This window comes from Larus michahellis, chromosome W, assembly GCF_964199755.1.
Source record: "Larus michahellis chromosome W, bLarMic1.1, whole genome shotgun sequence".
Taxonomy (NCBI): Eukaryota; Metazoa; Chordata; class Aves; order Charadriiformes; family Laridae; genus Larus; species Larus michahellis.
Genome location: NC_133929.1, coordinates 8,718,001 through 8,737,682, shown reverse-complemented (window position 1 = coordinate 8,737,682; position 19,682 = coordinate 8,718,001). Strand labels below are relative to the sequence as shown.

The 19,682-nt window shown below is 45.7% G+C and overlaps 1 pseudogene; it reads right to left on the bottom strand.

The window, feature by feature from the left end:
* Positions 1 to 278: 278 nt before the first annotated feature.
* LOC141735624 (beta-1,3-galactosyl-O-glycosyl-glycoprotein beta-1,6-N-acetylglucosaminyltransferase 4-like) lies at positions 279 to 15,445 on the bottom strand (annotated as a pseudogene).
* Between the last annotated feature and the right edge of the window lie 4,237 nt (positions 15,446 to 19,682).

Below are 19,682 nucleotides of genomic sequence, written 5' to 3'. Positions count from 1 at the left end.
GGGAGAAGAGAACAATGCTATGTGTAATGTGGTATCTAAGGATCTTCCTTCCCTTATATCATCCAGTCATATTCTCATTGCAAAGATCTTTGTTAGCTCCCACAGAGGGGGAGTTTGGGACTTCAGGTGAGGCCACACAGCTCATTTGGTGTCATGCTGTTCTCTTGGTTTTGTCTGTGAGCTGAGCACTTCCAGTTTTCCTGAGGTAGCAGATATAGAGGTCTTTTTTTCACATCTTTAAGAAAAACAAAAGTGAAGGAAAAGGGGGCAGACAGACACATTGGAGTTTTTTAGGAAAGACACAAACACAATTGATGTAAAACGTGTTTCTGAAACATTCCATTGGGACAGACAGCACCAGAGCCTCCAAAAGCAAACCTTACCCTTTCAGAATCATCTTGAAGAACAATTACAGGATTATTGTAGCAAGTTACAAAACAGTTAATCAATCAGAGGCATGACTTTCCATAAATAAATGTCCAGGCACCTGGCTCTCCAGGGCCCTGAACTTGACACAGAACGATCATTTTGCTTGCTAACATCCTGCAGCAGGTAAAGGCAGAGGAACTGCAGGCCCTGTGCTATAACAGTACCCAGTACTGACAGCAGGGAAGACAGTACTGCTATAGTGAGGCATTCACAGAATATATATGCAGAAAATATTTATCAGAGGACAAATAAACTCACTCTTTCTGTTGTTCTGTCAGTTTTTCAGCCAAGTATTTACCAGGACAGGGTCTACTTTGGAATCAAACTTATTGATGAGCCAGCGCCCGTAATTCATAAACCATCTTAATCCTGCAGCCCCATAGATGCAGACACTGCAAAGGTGGGTACCAGTGCATGGAGGATACAAATGATCTTCAAGATAATTCCATTTCACCAAACAAGTTTTGCTTTGTAGGTCTGTTCTATCCTGGGACAACCTTGAAATTTCTCAAGGGACCCCAGGAACATGTATAAGAGTAGCCCAGAAATGTTCATCCAGAGAGTACATATCCCTTGACCATTCAAAAAAAATTTTCGCAAGAGAGCTTTCAAGAGTATATCAAATAAATGCTCAACTTAAAACAAAATAGGCACTGCCTACAAATATCTCAATATTATGAGGTGGCAGATTCTTGGAAATGTTGGTTTTTACAGGCATCTGCATGTATTCATAAGGCACTTTCATAAATTCATAGTGATAAGTAAATCGTTCCCTTTTGCTGCTACTTCGCTTTACGGTTTCCAGCATGTTTCCTCCACCAAGTTTCTTCAGTTCAGTGACCAACTGGAAATTTGACCTCAAAGGGAAATCTTGGGCACACAAATTAATAACATACTTTCAGGGAACTGAAGAGTCCATCAAATCAGACAAACAATTGAAATCTGCTTGCAGCCTTGTCCACCGTCTCCAATTTTGATGAGATGAAAACATTGGGGAAACATTTAGCTAGATTGTTCATAGCAGATTTTAAACTTTTTGCTGCTTTTTGGTCATAATGGATGCAGTAAATATTTTGATGACTGTACAGAGAATGTATGAGCCTTTCTACCATTACTGCATCTTTGTGAACAACCAAGGAATAGGCCATTGGAAAATTCTCTTCCCCTGGTTTTAGGTAGTATTTCCTACGTGAATGATACACGTGGCAATCACTTGTCATTGCTACATCATCTTCATCATCTAAATCAAGTATCTCTTTTTTTCTAATCTCTAAACTCTTGCCAATTTCACAGGGATCTTGTTTGTATATAGATGAACAATTAATTTCATACTGGAAGTAATTTCTAAGATAGGAATACCTGTTTCTAACATAGGAAGAAGTGTTCAAGAAACACTTAACCAAATAAATGTCCTTAGGTGGAAAAAAGTATCTTTCGATATGGAGGAGTTTCAGCAGTACAATCAGTCACTCCATAACACACAGGATCAGAATCTTCCTTCTTGCGGGACATTTGCAGGGACACTTACGTCTCTTCATTCTGTAAGAAAACAGAGATATGATGGTATTTTAAATCAGGAACAATGCATCAGAGACAATTCCAGCTTCTAACAGACATGTGCACACCGGTCTGGCTACAGCATAAACACCACCTTAGCAGGACAGGGCACTGTAAATCTGCATATTCTTCTTAATCATCATATTAATTCAAAGACAGATTTTGCCACAATAATAGGCAAAGTTTTCATTCCTCTGTATTAGCTGACTGAAGGCAATAAAACAACTCAAATTTCAGATAATTTCCAGTTAAATAAGAGTGTTGGAACAAGACTCCTACTGTTTATTTTCAAAACCTTTTTTTAATTTCTTATGAGTCACAAACTGAAGTATAGCAACCCCTTCATTGAAAGAAACATGACTATCCTCTAAGTGAGTAGGAAGGAGAGTTTATTTTCCCAAGTAACTCCAGGGAATTCAACGCGAGAAGCAAGGGAATCTCTTTGAGTCTGCAAAGACTGTGTACTTAATGGTAGGTATTAGTATTTTAAAAAAATAAAGCATTAAACTGCAAGCTTTAGAATTCAGTTGGAGCATCCTCATTGTCTCTAACACTGGGGCTAGCCCATGAAGATGTCCAAGGGGACATTAATTTCCTTCCTGTCCTCTCCCAGTAGAGTCTGACATGCCCAAGGTCCTCTCTGTGCCCAAATTTCTTCTGGAAAATAGTGCTAATAACTGTCTCTGATTAGAGACAGATGAAGACATAGCACTTGCATCCACTGGAATGAGTATATAATGTAACCTTCTGAAGGCAGGAGGGGTAGCAGTGAGCAATAGTGCATCTATCCTGTTCTCTGCTGCATGACACAACCCCAGCTGCAACTGCAAAAACACAGACATGGCCCTTTTTTATGCAACAGGGTATTTAATAACATTCCTGTGTAGCAACTTAACAACTGAGGTATTACCACAATAAAAGCTAAATACAGTGATTCTCTTTCCATATAGCTTTGCTTTACCAGCTGAGTGCAAGCAGCATTGTTGCTATTCCTGAATTAAAATGAGACCAGAGTTGACATTAGTTTAAACTCTGCTTTCTCTCTAAATTGAACAGCTCCCAATATTTTCTTTTGAGAAGAAGCTTTGTCAGCTTATGTTCAGACCTGTTATGGGGTTTGAAACTTTGGAAGTGCACAATCAACAGAAGCATTCATGTAACCTGCTGTAAATATTATGCAATGTCATTACAAGGTCAGAGAGGCTTCAATTCAGAACAGAATGCTACAAAACAGTAATTTGCAAATAAAATAGATGATTTGGGAGGATGGTACATAGTCTCAATGACAGGGGGTTCCCTGGACAGTGGGCAGCTTGTCTCTAGGTCTCCCCACATCACTTGCTCCCTGCCTCCCCCATGTCAGATGCAGGACAGGGGACACAGACAAAGCACCACGTGCTCTCTGGTTCCTGAAGCTACACAACAGGTGATGATGCCATGACAAAACAGTCCCCAGTCAGTCCAAACTAATAGCTGGGTGGATGGATGACTCAACACAACCCTTCTTCAATTCCTGCAACAAGCATAAGGCAAATGCATGTAACACTGTGCCTTATTCTCCTCAACTGTACCAACCTCATCAGGAACTTTACTTCCACATACAATACCAAAAAAGAGTCCTTCAAACCAAATGTTCCTCTTCCCCAGTTTCCAGGTGCAGTTACCGGCAGGAATAAAATGGTGGGACCACCAGAAGCAGCTCAGGTGGCTGCAGACCCTACATACGCATGTAAAATCAAGTATTGACGTATGCACGCAGCACTTACTGCAAGACTAACTTGGGCATCTTTAGCATTCCCACCAACGTCAGGTCTTGCAAGCAGTAGCTTCACAGCCAAAATTCAACTTGTCAAGATGGAGCTGCTTCATTAGTCTGTTCTCCCTGCCTTTCTCCGTGCCTTTCTCCTTGTTATTTCTCTTTTGGGGGCAACAGAAAGGAGAAAGAAATGCCATATCCTTGTTTCACCCGGGTATGCCAGGTATAGATTGGGGAAGGGAGCGGGGTGAGCCAACACATACCTATTTTGTAGAAGCCAGAGCTCGACAGCTCTCTGTAGGTTTTATGAACAGCCTTTATGTACGCTAACAAACAGAGATCTCTCTTCGCATTGCTCCATTATCATGAAGCCAAAATCCCACCTTCCCCCTTAGCCAGCACATGCTTGCCTTCACTTCTTCTCCAAACTAATCCCAGCTCAGTGTCTAATCCAGGTCTCCCCTTTATCTACTTCCTTCATGTATCTATGTGCCTGGAGAAAATTCACTCTCAAAAGTCGCTCCTAACCAAAGCTAGGTTTCAAGCCATGTGACAGAAGCCCTATGGAGGAGAACGCGGCTAACCTGCTCCCATTTTTTCTTTGGAGGAAGCAGACCTGTGCAGCATGATCTCTCTGTGCATCCCACTCTGTGCCTCTGCCTGGTGGTCTCCTTGGCTACCAAGGACAACCCGTATCACTCCCGGATGAACAGGGATCACCTCATTTAGGGAATGAATCTTCCCTTCCTCTCTATCTCCTTCAAAAAGGCAAAAGAGAACCTGGGGGGAAAAAAAAGGGGGGGGGGGGGAAGTAGTGTATCCTCCACTGCTCCAAACCCCCTCTATCTATGGTAGCCCTGCCCAACTACCACCCAGCATCAAACATTCTGTTTCTAGGTAAACCAACAGAAAGGCGAAAGGCCATCACGATATGCTTTCCTGCCTGAAACTACCGATCTAGACCACTGGAGCCCTGTGCGGTCCGGAGTTAGACCAGGGCATGCAAGAAATCACCTGGAAAGCATAGAGGACTCCCTCTTCGCAGCAGACGAGCAAAGGATTTGCACTTAGCTGCCTGAATATTCCAATGGTTTTCAGCACTGCCAACCACAAGATACTATTGTGCCATATAAAGAGGTCATAGAAATCCTGAAGACTGTGGTGACATGGTTCGAATTCCCCATGGAGGAAGGAATTAAGGAGCACTGGTGAGAAATCTCAGCTCTCCTCCAGGCAAAAACACTTTGGGAAAAGTTCTCCTCTCTTTTCTCCCTGATAAAAGATCTCTGCTTAATACATGCCTGCTCCCACCGCAATGCAAACTTGGTTGAGTTGTTTGCATTACCAGCTTTGCAGAAAGACATGGTTAGTTCCTTCTGGTTTTCCCTCTACTCTATACAAATCAAGGCACTTGGTTGGTCTCTGGGGAAGGTAGAGGAGATGATGTTCCTGGGAAGTTGGGGAAGGAGAAAAGCAGTGAAGTGCTTTGCTAAGTGATTTATTTTTTTTTTAGTAAACTGGCTGAGTTAAATTTTTAATTCTACTTGATCATTCAATGCTGCTAGCTGTGAAAGTTAATTTATTCACGTGCTAGTATTTACTGCTGCTAGCTGGTTATTTTCATCCAAATTTATCTATTGATAGGGATTATGGAGTACATTGTAGGAGTACTTTTTATTGGCATTAAATCTAGATAAGTTGATTTTATCAAGTTTGTCTGGTTTTCCACCCACTTTCCCTGCACTGGAGCCTCAGCCTATGCCCCTGTAACAGATAGTGGCACCCACTACCAACCTCGTTCCACGCAACTCACCCCCTTGTTTTGGCCTGCCTGATGTAATACTTTGATTTCCTCTAAATGATGGACAACCAAAGAGCTAAGTAACTAACTATAATTACTTACGTGCTGCTTTATGGATCTCTAATTGTGAGGTTCAAGATGTGGAAAAATACACCATTACTTTTAGATCCAAGCCTAATTAAATGATAAGTCTGCCAATTTTAAGACCCTGAAGACTTAAGACAACATAGTGCCCCAAGGAACAACAACAAAAATCTAGTTTACCACAGCCTGTTTTGTGCTTCTGGAAGAGGAAAGACAGCTTCTCACCAGATACAAGGGAAACACAGGTTAGCAAAGATTTAGCAATTATGGATATCACACATGACTTTGTCCTGTCTCACAATGATTTTGTTATCCCAGTGTTAAATATGAGGACTCTTTATTGCATGGGATACATAGATTTGCATTTCCTTACAGAACCTGCTGTGCTGACAGTAAGTTGTTTTGCTTGTCTGTCTGCCACTCAGTCCCAACCCTTTATATGTTCTTTAGAAAAGGCTGAATGTTCTTTTCTAGTTCTCTCCAATACATCGGTGATCCCCATAATTACAGTAGACTATCTAACATTATGTCCTGCATGTCTATGTCCCAGAGATATATCGAGGTAAGGAAAGTCTGTCTCTGCTCTCCAGCCAGGAAAAGAGGTAAGCAACTTCTACAGGGTCGTGCAAGAAGACAGCAGCACAAGAGAGAAGCGAACCTGGCTCTTCTGCATCCACAACTAATCTGAACTGCTGTGGTGGGTTGACCTTGGCTGGCCACCAGGTGCCCACCAAGCCACACTATCGGTCCCCCTCCTCAGCAGGATGGGGGGGGAATAAGATGAAAAAGAACTCGTGGGTCAAGATAAAGGAAGTTTAATAAAGAAAAAGCAAAGACCACTCATGGAAGCAAAGGAAAACAAAAAGATTTATTCTCTACTTGCCATCAGCAGGCACTGTCCAGCCACTTCCTGGGAAGTAGGGCTTCAGTATGAGTAGTGGTTGCTGTGGAAGACAAATGTCATTATAACAAATGCCCCCCTCTTCCTCCTCCTTTCTCTTAGCTTTTAATGCTGAGCATGATGTCATGTGGTATGGGACAGTTAGTAAGGGAATCTGGGGTGCAGGTTATCTTCTCTTCTTCCAGTTATAGGCAGTGACAACGGAAGAAGCAGACACGCTCGGTCTCTTAATACATGGCTCCATGGCTCCACAATTTTGGGGTTTTTGACAATGGGTTGGCCTACACAGCACCAGGCTTGCTGGTGTCAGATGGGATTCATCTTTCTCAAATGGGGGAAGAGGGTCTTTGCTCATCAGTTAGCAGGGCTCATTGACCGAGCTTTAAACTAGACTTGATCAGGGAGGGGGGTGTTATCAGGCTTGCTCGTGACAAGCCAAGGGAGGACACACCAAGGTTTGAGGGATGGGTTGCTAGCGAGGGCCCTCAACCTGTTGCTCCAAGATGTGCTGGGTACGCTGCAGCACACTCAAAGTCTTATGGAGAGGAGCCAGAGGCTCCTGAGGCAATAGGAGCCAACAGGAAACATGAGTAAAACACCTCAAAGGAAGGCCACCTGGAGAGCATCATGAAGGAATTGCAGCCACTCCAGCCAGTAAGTCAACTTCAACAAGGACCCAGCTTAAGTGTCTCTATGCAAATGCACATAGCATGGGAAATAAACAGGAGGAGTTAGAGATGTGCACATGCCTCCAGGGCTATGGTCTCATTGGCATCACAGAGGTGATATGGCTCCTATGACTGGATTGATGGAATGGAGGAATACAGGCTCTTTAGGAAGAACAAGCAGGGGAGATGAGGAGGGGGTGTCACCCTCTATGTCAATGACCAGCTGGAGTGCATGGAGCTCTGCCTGGGGATGGAAGAGGAGCCAAATGAGAGCTTATGGGTCAGGATTAAAGGGAGGGCAGGGGTAGGTGACATTACAGTGGGGGTCTGCTACAGGCCACCCAACCAGGAAGACTGAGGGGATGAGGCTCTCTACAGATAGATAGAAGCAGCATCACATTCACAGGCCATGGTCCTGATGGGAGACTTCAACCACCCCGATATCTGTTGGAGGGTGTCCTGGTTCCGTCGGGGATAGGGTTAATTTCCCCCAGGCTCTGTCAGGGACACAGGTATTCCATCCCATGTGAGCTATGCCCAGTCTGTAGCCAGGAGCTGGCTGGGGGAGGGGGCAGGCCAGGAGCTGGCTGGGGGAGGGGGCAGGAAGTCACCGCTTGTGGTACTGTAATCGCGTTTGTACAGTCCTCTATCTGTGTTATTGTTGTTTTTCTTGTTCCCTTTGCTGATCTGTTAAACTGCCTTTCTCTCAACCCACGAGTTTTGCCGGGGTGGGGGGGGGAGAAGATTGAGAGCGTGGCCACGTGGTTCTTTGTTACCATCTGAGGCTAAACCACGACCGTCCTTTTTGGTGCCCAATGTGGGGCTTAAAGGGCTGAGATAATGACAAATCCAACTAGAGCTTTTAAAAATGAATTTGTTGTGTGCATTTATTACTTTAGTTTAATGGTCACTGGTCACCATGTTGCTCGGTTTGTTCTCGTGGCTGTGTTATGCAAATTCCTATATGGTTTCCCCACGATGCTGTTTATCACCTCTGGGAGAGGGATCAGGATTATCACTTTGCTGTCCCGTGTAATATCAACTTATGATATGATAATACCACCCTTCAGACAGCTATGTTAGGGTGTTTATGTGGTATTGCTGTACTGCCCATAACTCGGGCGCCATCTCTCAAATTTAATAATAATCACACTCAATCTATGGTGGAAACAGGGGGGGACACTTTCCCCAGCTCTTTTGCCTCCCTTTTCTCCTTCGGGCCAGGTATGACAGCTTTTGAGAATTTTGAATATCCTTGGGATGCTCAAACCAGCATGTTCCTAGTGTTATGTCTCCTGAATGTGTTCCAGGTCCTGTTTAAGGTTAAACAGCTATTTAAGACTACCACCCAGAGATCTGCCCTGAGGCTGGATAGTCAGGGGTGGCATGGCATGTGGGAGAACATGGGCAGGTATCTAGAGAGCTTCTCACCTTCAGAGGTTTGGGACTTCACCCCTGAACAACTACAGCACCCTGATAAAGTGGTAGAATATTTGAAAGGAAAATGCTGTGGCTATTCCAGAGAGGCACAACTCACCAGTATTTACTGAGCACTGCTCAGTGTTATGCAGCACCCTCAGGGGAAAGAGAGGGAAACCAGGTAGACAGACACTTCAGCTACCCCAACGCCTGCGACAAACACTGCAGCTACTGCAACCCCTGCAACAGACACTGCAGCTACTCCAACCCCTGTGGCAGCCACTGCAGCTGAACCAGGGAACCAACCCATGCCAGTATCAGTTGCCCCCATACAGAAGAAGAAGTACGTGAAGAAATCAGTTCGCTCAGTAAGGTATGACGATGAACCAGGGTCATCACGAGAGCAGGAGGAAGAGGCAGAACCAGAGATAATCACTCGATCTCTGGTACTGAGCGAGCTGCAGGATATGCAAAAAGATTTCAGCCGACTTTCAGGTGAGCACATTGTCACCTGGCCGCTCCGGTGATGGGATAACGGGGACAGTAGCCTGGAATTAGAGGGTAGGGAAGCCAGGCAGCTGGGATCCCTGTCTAGGGAAGGCAGCATTGACAAGACGATTGGGAAGAAGACACAATCCCTCAGCCTTTAGAGGTGGCTCCTGTCAGGCGTGAGGGAGAGGTACCCCTTCAGTGAGGATGTTGTATGTCACCCAAGCAAGTGGACTACCATGGTATCCAGTACCTGAGAGAATTAGCCGTGCGGGAGATGATTTATTATGACTTGGACAATACACAGTTACCTACAGACCCTGATGAGATCCAATGCACAAGGCCCATGTGGCAGAAGTTTGTATGGAGCGCACCATCGTCACATGCCAACTCATTGGCAGTAATGGGATGGAAAGGCGAAGAGGGACCAACGGTGGATGAGGTGGCTGGCCGGCTCCGGCGATATGAAGAAAGTCTCTCTTCCCCCCTTGTCTCAGCTGTGGAGAAACTGTCGCGGAAGGTCCAGCAACTTGAAGAGAATATGTCCTACTCCCCACCTGCACGGGCCAGCATCTCAGCTATTAGGAGCAGGCATTTCCCCACTCGAGAGAGAGAGTACAGAGGGTACACACCACCCTGTGGTTCTACCTGCGTGACCACGGAGAGGACATGAGGAAGTGGGATGGACAACCTACTTCGATCCTGCGGACACGGGTACAGGAGTTGCAAGGAAGGACAACCACAAAAGGGGATCCCTCCAGGAAAAGTGCCGCCCCAGTTTCCAGGAGGCAGTTCCCCAGACAGAGCAGAAGGCCTGATCTTTCTTCTGATCCTCCTGAAGGAACTTCCAAGTCATTTCTGCAAGAAGTGAGTAATGGATACTATGACCAGTATTAGAGGGGCCCTGCCTCCGGCCAGGTGGAGGAAAGGGACAAGCGGGTTTATTGGATAGTGTGGATTCGATGGCCTGGCACATCAGACCCACAGGAGTATAAGACTCTAAGTGGGCACCAGTGCACAGTGTACCCTAATACCATCAAGCTACAGAGGGGCAGAACCCATTTGTATTTCTGGGGTGACAGGGGGATCCCAAGAGTTGACTGTACTGGAGGCGGAAGTGAGCCTAACTGGGAATGAGTGGCAAAAGCATCCCATTGTGACTGGCCCAGAGGCTCCATGCATCCTTGGTATAGATTACCTCAGGAGAGGGCATTTTAAGGACCCAAAAGGGTACTGGATTTGTCATAGGTGCCTTGGAGACGGAGGAAGTTAAACAGTTGTCTACCTTGCCTGGTCTCTCGGAGGACCCTTCTGTTGTGTGGCTGTTGAGGGTCGAAGAACAGCAGGTGCCGATTGCTACTGCCACAGTGCATCGGCGACAGTATTGCACCAACTGAGACTCCCTGATTCCCATCCAGAACACGATTCATCAGCTAGAAGCCCAAGGAGTGATCAGCAAGACTCGCTCACCCTTTAACAGTCCCATATGGCCGGTGCAAAAATCTAATGGAGAGTGGAGGCTAACTGTAGACTATCGTGGCCTCAATGAAGTCACGCCACCACTGAGTGCTGCCGTGCCGGACATGCTAGAACTGCAGTATGAACTGGAGTCCAAGGCAGCCAAGTGGTATGCCACGATTGATATAGCTAATGCATTTTTCTCTGTTCCTTTGGCAGCAGAGTGCAGGCCACAGTTTGCTTTCACCTGGAGGGGCATCCAGTACACCTGGAATTGACTGCTCCAGGGGTGGAAACACAGCCCCACCATTTGCCATGGACTGATCCAGACTGCACTGGAACAGGGTGAAGCTCCAGAACATCTGCAACACATTGATGACATCATCGTATGGGGAAACACAGCAGAAGAAGTTTTCCAGAAAGGGAATAAAATAGTTCAAATCCTTCTGAAAGCCGGTTTTGCCATAAAACAAAGTAAGGTCAAGGGACCTGCACAGGAGATCCAGTTTTTAGGAATAAAATGGCAAGATGGACGCCGTCAGATCCCAATGGATGTGATCAACAAAATAGCAGCTATGTCTCCACCAACTAGTAAAAAGGAAACACAGGCTTTCTTAGGTATTGTGGGTTTTTGGAGAATGCATATCCCAGATTACAGTCTAATTGTAAGCCCTCTGTATCAAGTGACCCAGAAGAAGAATGATTTTAAATGGGGTCCTGAGCAACGACAAGCTTTTGAACAAATCAAACAGGAAATAGTCCATGCAGTGGCCCTGGGGCCAGTCCGGGCAGGACAAGATGTTAAAAATGTGCTCTACACCGCAGCCGGGGAGAACGGCCCTACCTGGAGCCTCTGGCAGAAAGCACCAGGGGAGATCCGAGGGAGACCCCTAGGGTTTTGGAGTCGTGGATACAGAGGATCCGAAGCCCGCTACACTCCAACAGAAAAAGAGATATTGGCAGCATATGAAGGGGTTCGAGCTGCTTTGGAAGTGGTTGGTACAGAAGCACAGCTCCTCTTAGCACCTCGACTGCCGGTGCTGGGCTGGATGTTCAAAGAAAGGGTCCCCACCACACATCATGCAACCGATGCTACATGGAGTAAGTGGATTGCACTGATCACACAGCGAACGCGAATGGGAAACCCCAGTCGCCCAGGAATTCTGGAAGTGATCATGGACTGGCCAGAAGGCAAGGATTTCGGAATGTCACCAGAGGAGGAGGTGACGCGTGCGGAAGAGGCCCCACCATATAATAAACTGCCAGAAAATGAGAAGAAATATGCCCTGTTCACTGATGGGTCCTGCCGTATTGTGGGAAAGCATCGAAAATGGAAGGCTGCTGTGTGGAGTCCTACACGACAAGTTGCAGAGGCCAGTGAAGGACAAGGTGAATCGAGCCAGTTTGCAGAGGTGACAGCCATTCAGCTGGCTTTGGACATTGCCGAGTGAGAAAAATGGCCAGTACTTTATCTCTACACTGACTCACGGATGGTGGCAAATGCTCTGTGGGGGTGGCTACAGCAGTGGAAGCAGGGAAATTGGCAGCGCAGAGGCAAACCCATCTGGGCTGCTGACCTATGGCAAGATATTGCTGCCCGGATAGAGAATCTGGTTGTGAAAGTACGCCACGTAGATGCCCATGTACCGAAGAATCGGGCCACGGAGGAACATCAGAACAACCAGCAGGTGGATCGGGCCGCTAGGATTGAAGTGGCTCAGGTGGATCTGGACTGGCAACATAGGGGTGAACTATTCATAGCTCGGTGGGCCCATGACTCCTCAGGCCATCAAGGAAGAGATGCAACTTATAGATGGGCTCGTGACCGAGGGGTGGACTTGACCATGGACACTATTGCACAGGGCATCCATGAATGTGAGACATGCGTTGCAATCAAGCCAGCCAAGCGTTTGAAGCCTCTTTGGTATGGAGGACGATTGCTGAAATACAAATATGGGGAGGCCTGGCAGATTGATTATATCACACTGCCATAAACCCGTCAAGCGCCATGTGCTCACAATGGTGGAAGCAACCACTGGATGGCTGGAAACACACCCTGTGCCCCATGCCACTGCCCGGAACACTATCCTGGGCCTTGAAAAGCAAGTCCTGTGGCGACATGGTACCCCAGAGAGAATTGAGTCGGACAACGGGACTCATTTCCGAAACAGCCTCATAGACACCTGGGCCAAAGAGCATGGTATCGAGTGGGTGTATCACATCCCCTATCACGCACCAGCCTCTGGGAAGATAGAACGATACAATGGACTGTTAAAAACTACACTGAGAGCAATGGGTGGTGGGACCTTCAAACATTGGGATACACATTTAGCAAAAGCTACCTGGCTAGTTAACACCAGGGGATCTAACAATCGGGCTGGCCCTGCCCCATCAAAACTTCCACGTACTGTAGAAGGGGATAAAGTCCCCGTAGTGCACATGAAGAATATGCTAGGGAAGACAGTCTGGGTTAGTCCTGCCTCAGGCAAAGGCAAACCCATCCGTGGGATTGCTTTTGCCCAAGGACCTGGGTGCACTTGGTGGGTGATGCAGAAGGATGGGGAAGTCCGATGTGTACCTCATGGGGATCTGATTTTGGGCAAGAATAGCCAATGAATCAAATGGTATGATGTTAATTGCTAAGTAACCCTGTCACTGTATGTCCTCGTTACTATAATTGCTACCAGTTTTACTACAGTAAGAATCACCCAAACTAATGACAGATGGACTTTGATGAAAAAACAAGTAAAGTGCAGTGGTGATGGGATCAGAACTGACCTCAGCAGCTGGCAGCCAGCAACTTCCTCAAGATCTACATCTTCAACCCATGGACAGTGGGCATGAGACAAACTGCATACATCAGCTGCAAGCTTCGAAAATACAGCATGCACCAGTCCAGCACCACACACCATCTCACCTGCCCTGAGAGACTGTTCTAACAGATGGAGCCCTAAGTCATGGATTAGAGGAACTCAACGGACATTTTAGAGGGAGGGCCCATAGACTAATGGCATTATATCTGCATGAATATATATGTGCATATATATATATATAAAAAAGACAGGTGGAAAGTGGTGGCAATTCATTGAAAACTGTAAGATCTGGGCATGGCATAGATGGTATGGAATAAGGGGTGGACAATGTCCTGGTTCCGTCAGGGATAGGGTTAATTTTTCCCAGACTCTGGCAGGAACACAAGTATTCCATCCCATGTGAGCCATGCCAGGTCTGTAGCCAGGAGCTGTCCAGGGGAGGTGTCGCATTAAAAGGACTGTAGTTTCGATATTTGTCTGTCAGAGTCCCAGGACTTTCACTGATTTACTATCAGAGTCCCACCAAAGGACTTTCACTGAATCAGATTCACAAATAATCGAAATTAGTTACTTTATTGAGAGCAACAGTCGCAGATTCGAGATTGCCATTGATAAATTCACTAACTACAATAGCGCTAATTACTTAAGGTTAATATTGCTAGCAAAAATAACGATAGTACAACAACCCGGGGTAACATTCCCCAGAGGGTGAAAGGCGCAGCGCTTACCCAGAAAGGCGTCCCTGCCTGGGGTGGAGGAAGAGAACACAGCCTGTCAACTGGTCTGTCAGGTATCAAGTTTCTTCTCTCCCAATTTAACAGTCATTTTCTCCATCCTTTTATCCACAAAATTACGAGGTTTCCCTCCCCTAGGTGATGTGTAGTATGATTTGGGTGGAGAGATGAGTGCTATAGTCAAATATGTTTAGCATGATCTCTAAAATCTTCATTAGCATATACAGGGGTGTTAACTTTAATATGCATTTCACAGGTAATGAGGCAAAGGTCAATTATCGGGCATGGCAGCCTCTCAAGGAAACAAAGAACTACACAAAGTCTCTGTTATCTTGATTTTACTGTCTCTGCTGACAAAAAGCAGGGCTGTCCTGGCTCCCCAAGACTACCCTGTCATTTATGTATCCTGTGATAGCCAGACAAGCCTTCACTCCCCTGGGTTGCACGAGAGATAGCAAAGCCAGTCTTAATTGCTCTTTGATCAGAGAGACTTCATCTCATTATCCAAATTCCACATTATCCACCCTGTGACTATAGTCACTCGAATCAAAATCCAAATCACACTCTCATAAAATCAGTTTTGGGGGTATCCCTTACATTAGACTTCTTCTCTTCCTCCGCTTCAGGATTCACCTTCAATTCTGTCCCATCAGAGATCATCCGCACCTGATGAATTAACATCCGGGTCAACATAGATTTAACACAAGCCAATATCATACAAAAAACAATGAGTACAATGACTACAATAATCACAGATTGCAATAAAGAAGCAAGCCATCCTGATAGTGAAAATCCTAATCCTTGTAATATCTTATTCAACCATGTTGTTTCCATCCCTTTCCTCAATTCGCGGCTGGCCTTTGCCACAAGCTTTATGTGATCTAGTTGTTCGTCAAGATCTTTAGTCACATTTGGTATGTGAACACAACAGGTATCATTTACTAAGTCTAAATATCCACACACTCCATTTTCGTGCAGCAATAGAAGATCTAATGCCAGTCTATTTTGCAATGTCATTTTTGATGTTGCCTGCAGCTGTTCATTTAATTTTTCCAGTCCAACCCGAGTCGCATTAGCCAATGCTTCAATTTGTCCCGTAAGGTTATACAGCATCATGCGATTCTGGAAAGCCATTATCTGGGGTGTAAAGATGGATTCCAAAGTCCATCCAACTACAGTTCCTGTGGTCGGATGCTGCCAAGGGTCTCCTGCTTCCTGTTTGATCCGACCCCATAGAGGTGGCACAAGGGGTTGTTTTCGCCAGAGAGGGCAGAGTGTCAGCAATCCCAGTGCGTGTCGGCGTCACGGGCCTTCCACTGGCAAATCGGTAGTCCATGTTCCATCACTACTAACCCAAACAGTGCGTCCCATAGAAGGCAATGTTAGCTTTTGCAATTTATATGGGTATCCTTAACTGTAAAACGTGACCAGGTGTCATTGATATGAGTGGTATATTTACGGAAAATACAACCCAGGCGAAGAGCTCGAGCTATCGGGCCCAATTTCTGAATTTCACTCTCATTGCTAGTGCAATTGTAAACTTTGGTACCATTCCAATTATAGCGTTTTGGTTTAATGGAACGAGAAACCTTAAAATCAGTATATACATCAACAAGGGTCTTTGATGGTCCAGTGGTCCCATCCCAATCAATGCACCAGTCAGTAGTCTGCATGTAATGCCAGTCACCTGTTTGGGGTTCTTCCCATATTTTGGGTAAGTGCGTTCCCCAGGGAAATTTGTCACATGTGGTTTTGATTGTCACATGGGAATATTTACCTTCCCAGCAGGCCTCTTTCTGGCCATTATAGAACCAGCCGAGAGAATATATTGTAGTGTTTCCAAACTTCATCTTGCCTACGCTAGTTTTTGTCATGGCCGTAAAGGTTCGATTTAGATCAAGGGTTAAAGTTCCCCAGTCCAAAGGTGAAGCAGCGGACTTGGGTAGAGGCAAACATGCTGTTATTTGACTGACATTATGTATGTGCCCAAAAGCACGGATCAATTGCAATACAAGGTTTGAGGAAAAACTCCATCCACAGGTAGACAACAAGAGAATATCCAAACTATATTTTACCAGCATCATGGTTAAAATTTCAGTTGCGAAACTATTATCAACACTACGAAAGCAAATCAGATTGTTACAGCCATTAACAAGCCTTAAGGACACTCCAGCTCTGTGTAGGATAGGCTGTGGTCCCAGGTGCAATATGTTGTCGTCAGTGTTTCTGCAAAGTAAAACAAAAGAAAATGCTCGGTCGTACTCTGACCGGCAGAGTTAAAAGGTAGGTACGACCCATCTGGTACTAACTCGCTGTATTTTCCCAGAACTGTCCTTTGCTTCCCAAGCATAGACGTTCTTTGGAGTCGTTAACACTTTGAATCTCTTTAGGAAGGGGAAACGTGCTAAACCACTCTTTCAAACATCAGACAGTGTTATAAACCAGAGGCAGCTGCAACTGCTGTAGCCGTGGTTACTCCTGAAACAACTTCCACCTCCGCTGGTATGGTTTGTTGTTTTTGGGGTTTTTTTACCTCCTGAAAGGCAGACTGGGCCTATGTAATCAATCTGCCAAGTGTGCCACAGTGTCTTCTTATCTCAGATATGCTGGGGATGGTCTTTGTTAAATCATAAACGACATTGTGAACAGGCTGTCACCATTTGTTCACACAGCTTTACTGATACAGGCCATCCATGTGTGAGGCACTCCCTGGATTTGGGTTACTAACTTTGCAATATTTGATACAACAGCAGTTAAAGGTGTAGTATTGGCATTCAATCACCTATGATCAATCATAAGCTGCCACTGCCTGTTCAGCCTTTTTACCGGCCAGACAGGAGAATTATATGGGGAGAGAGTGCAAGTGATAATATCTCTTTCTTCCAAGTCTGCTACCACCCCGTCAATGCCTGACTGCACGGTCGCTGGCAGCAGGTATTGTCTCACATTGGTAAGTTTTGATGGGGGCAAGGGTATAGACATCCCTAATAAATTTATACTTTTTGTCTCATCCTCTCCTGTGTTAACTCCCCCAGCAAAGCTCCAAACTGAGCCATCAGGGAGTTTCCGTGTTCTGCCAAATAATAAATCAAATCCCAATATGTTAGTATTGGCTGCACCCACCAACACTTCAGTTCGAGTCAATTTATCTCCCCCTGGGAGCCATAAAGTGATCCTTGCAGTGGGACATTCCTTTATGATCCCATCAATTCCTGTGAATTTTAGCTTACGGTGACTGGGTTTAACATTTAGGTGTTCTGTGGTCTTCTTAGTAATCACTGATATTTGGGCACCAGTATCAATAAGAAAATTTACAAAAACTCCCTGAGGTCCCACTGGTATAGCGGTACTTGGTTCATGATGTTTATTAGAGAGCCACTGCATGGCTAACACCCTCCAGGCAGGGTGGCTCACTGTCCTCCCCGGGGGCATAAGTTTTTTACGGTGTATCTTTCCTGTCAATCAAATCCCTCTGTGGCGCTGAGGGTGGGGGTTTGTCAGGGGCTATATGCCTTCCTGGTGACTGATCTCTCTTTAGCGAATCAGTTCTCCTGCTCAGCAATTTTACCAGAGCTCAGAGATCAGCAGTGGATGAGCCGTGTAACAACCGTCGAGACACTCCCATCGCCACAGCCTGTCGCCAGAGGTCATTGCGCTCCTTATCAAATTTGGGTTTGATCTCTGGTTTTGGCTTAGAAGTATAGACTTGACGGACTCGGCGAGGGGGAGGGTCGTGGGGCCTCTCAGCGGTCGAGCCAACCCAACCCATCCTGCATCCATAATCTACTGGTTCCTGTACAAAATCGCCCCAAGTAGTTACACGAGCCTGTTCTGCCTGGTCTCTCTGTCGCGTACCACCCTGTTGCACTACATTGCGGGTGGCTTGTATGCGATCTTGCACATTTGCCACATACGTCTTTAGACTATCTGGGAGTCCACGGATAAGGGGGATTAATCTAGCTGGATCAATAGGGGCTGACATTGGGGATTTCCTTAACAAGTTCTGCTCATACATTGCCTGTATACAGGCTGCCTTTTGCACAGATGCAGTCCAGTCAGCGAACCCTGAAGTCTTTATCACACGAGGGTCTCCCCTATCCTGTGGGTCAATACCACCGGCCCAGTAAGCAGCCCGTGTGGTCAATGAATAATTATGATCACCCAGCATGGTGGTTAAAAATACTCCAGGACCCCAATAACCTCCTGCTTCTTCTTCACTTACCAAAACGTTATCCCCTCCTGTGAGGGATACACGCCACACGTACTCAGTCTCGGACTCCCCTGGACGCCGCGAGTATTTTTCCCGCAGTTTAGCTAAATCTGTAGGAGACCATGGGACAGTCCGCATAGTGGTATGATCGCTCCCCCCCTCATTTGTGACCTCAGTTTTAATGAGCGGCCATATGGATACAGGCTCTGGGGTATAATCATAATTGGAACCCTCCTCCGGTTCATCAGAGTCATCATCATCATACCAGGTATCTCCAGCCCATGTCTCAGGGTTAGTATGATGAACGATTTTGCAGATCTGTGCCATGGAATCACTAGCTGTCAGCGCTGATTCCAGCACAGGGCTCAACTTCTCCTGAAATGGACTTTCTATGGATTTTTCACCAATAGCTAATAATAATGTCTTAAGCAGCTCATTTTCCTTCTTTAAATTTGCATTTTCTATTAGGAGAGTATCTACTCGCGTTCCTAACTGTTCCCGTTCAAAACTTAGAGATTTCTGTAACACTTCATTGTATGACTTTAAAGTAGCATATTCCACATCTGCAATTCGTTCAGGAGGCAGGGATTCCTTAGCCTCCTGCTGTGCACATGATAAACAAGCTCCTAAAATCGCACAGACAATTCCTTTACCCTTATTACCTTTAACCTTCTGCTCACTCCTGCACTGTTCAATTCGCTCAACTATTTTATCTTCATCTTTCCAGAATTTCTGTGCCCACTCTAGTCCTGCTTGGGACGGTGCACACTTATATTTTTGTAGAAGTTTATCCATGGCAAATCCTGCCTGACTAGACCAATTTTTTACTGTCGCGTTAAAAGGACTGTAGTTTCGATATTTGTCTGTCAGAGTCCCAGGACTTTCACTGATTTACTATCAGAGTCCCACCAAAGGACTTTCACTGAATCAGATTCACAAATAATCGAAATTAGTTACTTTATTGAGAGCAACAGTCGCAGATTCGAGATTGCCATTGATAAATTCACTAACTACAATAGCGCTAATTACTTAAGGTTAATATTGCTAGCAAAAATAACGATAGTACAACAACCCGGGGTAACATTCCCCAGAGGGTGAAAGGCGCAGCGCTTACCCAGAAAGGCGTCCCTGCCTGGGGTGGAGGAAGAGAACACAGCCTGTCAACTGGTCTGTCAGGTATCAAGTTTCTTCTCTCCCAATTTAACAGTCATTTTCTCCATCCTTTTATCCACAAAATTACGAGGTTTCCCTCCCCTAGGTGACGTGTAGTATGATTTGGGTGGAGAGATGAGTGCTATAGTCATATATGTTTAGCATGATCTCTAAAATCTTCATTAGCGTATACAGGGGTGTCAACTTTAAT